This window comes from Leuciscus leuciscus, assembly GCF_965113295.1.
Source record: "Leuciscus leuciscus genome assembly, chromosome: 12".
Classification (NCBI taxonomy): Eukaryota; Metazoa; Chordata; class Actinopteri; order Cypriniformes; family Leuciscidae; genus Leuciscus; species Leuciscus leuciscus.
The window spans coordinates 3,171,172-3,177,507 of NC_138736.1; the positions used below are offsets into that span (position 1 = coordinate 3,171,172).

Here is a 6,336-nt window from a genome sequence, read left to right on the forward strand (position 1 = left end):
ATATACTGTATTGAATAGCTGCTGCCGAATGGAAAAATTGTGGAAAAGATCCAATAATTAGGGACTCACATTCATCTCATGATGTGCTCAGCTTTGGCTGTGTCAAGCACTAAATACCTCAACGCAGCTGAATGATTATCAGAGATCTATTTGGCATAGATTGCTGCAGTTTAGTATTTCTGCTTTGTTCTCATGCTCCAGTGAGGTCTTGGCTGCATTGGTTTAAAACTGAGAAATGGTTTAAAGAAAACATCAGATTTACAGAACGGTCAGGAACACAGAAGCCAGGAGTAAATTGTCAAATTGCTCTTACTTTCCTCAAACTTAAATATTTATATAAAAAAATAAAAAATAAAAAAAAAGCTTTTACATTTGGTACATTTTAAATTGTGTAATATTTCACAATATTGTTTTTACTGTTCTTTTTGTGATAAAATAAATGCAGCCTTGGCGAGCGCACACACACATACACCTGTATATAAAATGAAAAATACATATATATAAAATAATAAAATGTGTGTGTGTGTGTATATATATATATATATATATATATATATATATATATATCCCGACAACTTTTCGGGATAATGAGTAATGTTGTGCCATTTATTTACTCAATGCATTCAGTTTTGGAATTTACTCAGAAATGCACCTGTGCTCGTGACTAAGTGCTCGTGACTAAGTGCTTGTGAGTAAGTGCACGAGAGTAAGTGCTAGTGAGTAAGTACACGTAAGTGCTCGTAAGTACACGTAAGTAAGTGCACGTGAGTAAGTGCTCGTGAGTAAGTGCATGAGAGTAAGTGCTCGTGAGTGCACATAAGTGCACGTAAGTAAGTGCACGTGAGTAAGTGCTAGTGAGTAAGTACACGTAAGTGCTCGTGAGTAAGTACACGTAAGTGCTCGTAAGTACACGTAAGTAAGTGCACGTGAGTAAGTGCTCGTGAGTAAGTGCATTCTCATATACACTAGACGTGTGATAATAGTGTGTCCTTTTGATGAGAATTCCAGCAATTCTCCTTAATTCCCATTCTCCTCACACTTACTGTGAGTGACACGAGCAGCGGGAATCAGTCAGATCTCACGGCTTTGAGTAATGAGTGGTGTGTCAACCTGTACGAAGCCTCCATCAATACTGAACGACTGCAGTGCGATTACAGTCTAATGTAGACCCGCAGTGAAGCCTCGTATGCAGACCCGCGGGACGCGAGAGACAGTGAGAAAAGAGAGGACACGTGACACGGACTGAGAATCAAATCTGTTCAGTCAGCAATCTCAGGTGTGTGACGCATATCTCTGACTCAGACTGACTGACAGGTTTATGGTGTCATGAAGCCAAAACATGACTGATAATTCCATCAGTGACTGTCCAGTTCAACAGACGTCCTTCAAATGTGTTGCAGTTTTTCAGTTTCTGATCTCGGTGTCATGGCCATTCAGGCACGTGACAACTCACATTTTTGAATGCAATTCACAAAGAAATAAATGTTTCATATTTTATGGGAACTGTATATTCTCTTACACTAACCCTACCCCCTAAACCTTCCCATCACAGAAAACTTTCTGCATTTTTACATTTACGAAAAACATCACTTAGTATGATTTATAAGCAGTTTTACTCATGGGGACCAAAAAATGTCCCCACAAGGACAAGGATTTCAGATATTGCCATCAATGTAGGGTTTAACAGGACACACACACACACACACACACACACACACACACACACACACACACACACACACACACACACACACACACACACACACACACACACACACACACACACACACACACACACACACACACACACACACACACACACACACACACACACTCACTCACTCACTCACTCACTCACTCACTGAATCACTCACTCACGCACGCACACACTCACACACACACACACACACACACACACACACACACACACACACACACACACACACACACACACACACACACACACACACACACACACACACACACACACACACACACACACACACACACACACACACACAAATTTATATAAATAACTATCAGAATTGACTCATTTCTCAAAAAAAAAAGATCTTCCTGTTTTTTTTACCTAATATTTTGCAACTGCTTCTGTAAAAAAAAAAAGAAGTCTTGCCTTTATAGGGCATCAAGTGAGCCTAAAAAATTGCATTTATAAATCAATGTAAACATTTACTTATTTCCCTCGAGGGTTTTCTTTTTAAACATAATGTTTACAACTAATTCTGTAGAAAGTGAATGCAAAATGCATTTACACTTATACAGTAGAAGATTATAGCAGACCCGCTGGGATGGCTGGGAGGTTTTAAAGGAGAAATGTGAAGATTGTATTTTTATTAAAGCACACATTATTTCCATTTATTTTTCAGTAAAAAAAAAATGTTTTTGCTTGAGCTGTTGTGACGTTTAAATACTTGTGAAATCTTGGTGATCAAGTCTTGTGAGCAATTATTATTATTTAACCATATATGTAGACACACACACACACACACACACACACAGTGAATATAGTATCAGTCTATTGCAGTTGAAGCAAAGCTCCTAAGAGAAAAATTGCATGCTTTTTATGACATTACACACACATATTCTGAAACAAACACCCACACAAATCACACAAGCCGTTGTCAGGATGTGTTTCCCTGTGTAAACCGCTTCAGCTCACTGAGTTTATTGAACGCAGTGCTGCCTCCTACCAAGAGGTCAATGAAGTGCAATTAGTTGTCAGTGGGATTCATGTTTATTCTCTAATCAGGAACATTCAGAAAAATCCAACAGTGACTGTATTGTGCTCTTTTAAAACCTGCTCATTCATAACTGAAGTGCTGGCAGGAACCCTATGCGATCCGATGACTGTATTTCTCATGCGTCCTCCTCGGCAGTCAAAATGGCGGCTCTTTATTGACATCGAACGGCTTCAGCGCCTTCGCATAATATGAGGCCTAAAAATTCTGACACAATTACACTCTCCTCTCCAAACGAGTCTGTGGGCCGGATCCGAGGGCGCTCGGCCCGTCTCGCCTCAGAAAGCAAGGCTATTTTGTTTGGCACGGGCGTCTCGAGTCTGAGAGAAGCGAGACCTTGTGTGAGCTCGAAACCGCTGGGTTTTACTCCTCCAGTCATTAGCAGAGAAAACTGGGCATTTCCTAATGACTTCACACTTTCCAACGCGTGGGTTAATCCATCTCCACTCAGGCTAGCTGTGTTGGAAAGCGTATAGCCAACGAAAGAAGGAATAAATCTCTTTCTGTGCCATTCCGGAGTCAAAATGAGCTCACGAGCTTCAGCGAGAGCTCATTTGCGGTTGGTGAGATTACAAAACGGTGCGCTGTTTGATCTGGTTACCCCGTAATATCTCTGCAGATGATGCCATATACATTCATGATCATTTTGGTTATATCCATATAGAGTGTCACCGGGCAGAATGGACTCATTTGAATTGCAAGGTTAAATGACTCTCTCATAGGTTCATCACGGAGTGTGTGTGTGTGTGTGTGTGTGTGTGTGTGTGTGTGTTCATTACACAAGAGGATGAACTCTTTGTTTTGCTTTGAATGAAGCGCTGCTTCTCCATTAGGTGTTGAATAGGTAAATGGGCTTGATTCATATTTGAAAGCTGTAATCAAATAACCGGCGGTGACTCTCTTCCACACCGCATCGAAGTGGATCGCCGTTGCTTTTGCAATCACATCCAAGCGGGAACTATTAACACTTATGAGAGGAGAATGCTTGGAAATTGGATTATTTTCCAGAGGGGAAATGTCATAGTTTTAAGTTACACTGGCTGAATGCTAACCGGTTTGGTTTTCGAGCTCTCAGAAGTCTCCGAAGTTGCCCTTGGATTCAAGATGCATTATCCACAGCCAACTGTATTGATCAAGATATGAAAAAATTAATCAGTTATGATGCTGTGCTCAAAGCAAATGCCACTGAAACTGCTTAAAAATAGTTTCTTTGTAAATTGTTGTTATTGATTTCTGGATTCCATGTCCTTGGCTTTTTACATCTAAACTGTATGTGGGAAACTGGATTGCCTGCAAAAGATTTTTTTTTTTTTTTTTTTTGTCGTCAAAGCTAGAATGTAAATAAAGACAGAAGCAAATGTCAGAGCCCAACACTGGCATTCTGAGATGTGGTTTTCCTCTTGGATACATAATAAGTTAAAGATGAAGTTTGGCCTCAAGCTCCCTTTAGATCTGAGCACAATCAGTTTTGCTCTGGGCCTGTAATTCGAGGCCCGCTATGTCTTTTTTCTCTCTCTCTCTCTCTCTCTCTCTCTCTCTCTTTCGCTTTTTCTCTGTTTTTTGTCATTTTATGGGAAAGCCACATTGGCATTGTTGTCGTGACTGCTTTGCAATGGTGGGTCTCAGCGAACGGGCAGAGATGGATGAAGTTAATGACAGTTTGTGAATTTGGTCTGAAGAGGCCCCGGCCTCACTCCTTCAGTGAGTTACAAATGAAACCATTCATCAGTGTCAGCTCTCAAACATACATATACATTTGAAGATGAAAAGGAGCCATTTAGCTCAAAGGATGAAATTATGTTTATCTGTAAATATAACAAACCCACTTTACAACTCAAAAGTAGAAGGACGCAGGCGAACCTTTGATGGACGGATGAATCACTTTTTGATATTTTACAGCGAGGTATAAAACCATCTGAAGGAGCTGATATTGTATATTACAAATCCATAATAAGCTACTCATCTTTCTGCAGTCCCACCACAGAACTGTAAATATAACGTTTCATGTCCTCACTCTTTTTGCATTTGGATTATTTTTTTTATATTTTATTGAATCCTTCATATCATATTTAATTATCTATGACCTGAAAAGCAGCTTGTACATTTCTGGCCTACTTTAAAACTTCACAGTGCAGCACTTTCAATGTCATGTACTACTTGTGTTGCATTTTTCCTCAAACATTTATTTTTGAATAAGTGTCTAGTCTTTGAATAAGACTAGTCCAAGACGGTTAGTTCTTGTTTCTTGTCAGACGGCCTAGTAAGTTGTGATTGGTCGACCGAATTCCAACTCTTACTTGATATACAATGATACGAACAGTAACGATGGCGTGGGTTTTACCCATAGACTAAAAAAATATGGACGTAGTGTCCGTGACGTCACCCGTAGGTTTCCGAAGACCGTTTTTGAAGCCTAAAGTGGGCGTGGCCGACCGTCGCCATCTTGGCAGCGCGTCACTCCCGAATTTATTTATTTTTACAGTCAGACAATGAGCTGAGGTAACGTGACGGCTAACAGACAGCAGACAAACGGCTAATGATGACTAATGACCACAGCCGCGGGAATCCACCTGTCACTCAAAAGTGAACACACCCTTAATTATGCAGAATTTAAGACTTAATATAATTTAAACAGATGAGTTATAAAAAAAATCACCCCCCTCACAGTCGTCATGAAGGGCAAAATTAGCTGTATAGACTAAAGCCACTTTTTGCTCCAGGCTGTAAACGTGTTTTTTTCTGCTGTAAAGTTGGGCATTTCAACATGGAGGAGATGCAGATTTGACTCACTTTTGCAGCCAGCCTCAAGTGGCCAGTTGATGAATTGCCGTTGAATTCACTTCCGTGTTGGTTTCAAGAGAGAGACAGGGAGGATGCCGCTTGGTTTTACCGTATCAATCTCATCAAAGTGGATTTGCTTTGTCAGCAGAAAACAGCGTCTTCTCGACATGAACAACACGAACCAAACTCTTCCAGTCTCAGATACACTAGTGTTTGAGGGCGGAGCTAAGCAAATGCTGTTTGTGGGACCATAGGCTGGCATTATGCAAATTTGTTCCAAACCCAAATAGGTTTGACGACTTGTTTCAGGCGGTTCAGGATCGAGTCTTTCTTTTAGGACACACTAACTCAATTTATCTGCACTTTTATCTTTGAACCTTTTGCATTCACAAACAGCTATATTACACACGACATGAAAGGTAATATCTCAAAAACAGCATAATCGGGTCAAAACCTGACCAAAGTAGTGAAAATAACCTTTTGTGAGCTCTGAGAGAGTTGTGTGTTGTTCTTAAGTGCCCAAGCAGGACCTTTTAAAAGTAACACTATATCAATGGATAAAACCCAATCATGGTGTCGTGACTAAAGGGGTCATGGATGGAAAACATTTTGGCTTCCCAAGAAGCTTTTAGCATTTGAGAACCAAAATAGATAGACACAGGTAGGAAAAAGAAATGACTTGTGCATGTTTACTTACAATATGTGAGAGGAAATGATTCCCAATGCTGTCAAAATCTATACGAATGATATATAAATCACACCTCCCTCAACGGCTTGACTGGTGTCTGGCACATAC

General features: G+C 40.2%; 1 long non-coding RNA gene across 1 annotated transcript in view; it reads right to left on the reverse strand.

The window, feature by feature from the left end:
* Positions 1–5,115: 5,115 nt before the first annotated feature.
* LOC309511008 overlaps positions 5,116–6,336 on the reverse strand; it is a 104,656-nt gene continuing 103,435 nt past the window's right edge. The window contains exon 3 of the long non-coding RNA XR_014210468.1: positions 5,116–5,375. This is a non-coding gene — a long non-coding RNA (uncharacterized lncRNA). The remainder of the gene's footprint in view (positions 5,376–6,336) is intronic.